The sequence below is a fragment of the Gavialis gangeticus genome, unplaced genomic scaffold, assembly GCF_001723915.1.
Source record: "Gavialis gangeticus isolate Ggan-Ray unplaced genomic scaffold, GavGan_comp1, whole genome shotgun sequence".
NCBI lineage: Eukaryota > Metazoa > Chordata > Crocodylia > Gavialidae > Gavialis > Gavialis gangeticus.
Genome location: NW_017728992.1, coordinates 155,661,634 through 155,662,753, shown reverse-complemented (window position 1 = coordinate 155,662,753; position 1,120 = coordinate 155,661,634).

Genomic DNA, 1,120 nt, shown 5'->3' with positions numbered 1-1,120 from the left:
TCCCTTCCAGCCCTAATGTCTATGAAATCTATGAAGTCCTGATTCAGAGACTGAACTTGTAACTCCCTTGCTCAATAAATACTGATGCCCCTTTCCTCCAAAATTTTGTCCATCTCTTTTTGGAATCTGGCTAAACTGTCAACATATTGCAGGAATGAGTTCCACACTTTAATTATTACTGTGTGGAAAAGAACATCCTCGAATTAGGTTTGCTTGTTAGATCCTGGAGTAGACAGTCTCATGTTATGTGTGTTACAAAACGTCATCACACCCATGTCATCACATGACTCCAGAGTTGTGTGTCATATGCTGGGGCCTATTGTGGCTAGTAGTTAATCAAAGCTTACTGCCCACCAGTGGCTGCTTACATGAATTCCTGCATTTGCATCATTGTTGATTATGATGATCATGATGGAACATCTAGATGCCCTGATCATGGACCAGGATCCCATTGTGCCAAGTACTGTACAAGCACAGAACAAAAAGTTGATCCCTGCCCTGAAATGGTTACATGCTAAAGCTTAAGACAACAGACAATGGATGGATGAAGATGGGTTGATGAGACAGTATAGGGCAGGGATCAGCAACATTTTTGGGCTGAGTGCCAAAAACTCCACAACCTGAACTTTAAAGATGTTGGCAGAGCGGATTTTGCGGGGGGGAGAAGCTGATTCTTGTCATGGCAACACAGCCCCAACCCTTTTCATGCCATGCCCTCCGAGGTGCTCGTGCAGCCGCTGCCAGAAACAAGCTTGCCTGGGGCTCTGGACCCCAGTGCAGCCCCTTACAGCCTTGTGCTTCCTGCTGCAAGTAGCCTGGACTCTGGGCAGGCCCCTGCTGCCTGCCTTGGATTGTTTGTAGTAAGTGGCAGGAAGGCTGCAAACAGCTGCACTGGGGTCTGGAGTCTTGGCTTGGTTCTGTGGTGGAGGCAGTTGCACATATGCCTCAGGGTGTGTGATGGAGAAGGGGCCGGGGTTGCACTGCTCCAGGCCTCTTCCACACCATGCGTCAAGGTGCATGTGGAGCTGCCAATGCCCACAGAGCGGGGCTGGGGATCCAGATCCCAGTGCACTGATTGCAGCCTCCTGGCTGCCAGCCACATCTGGCCCAGGCTCTGGGC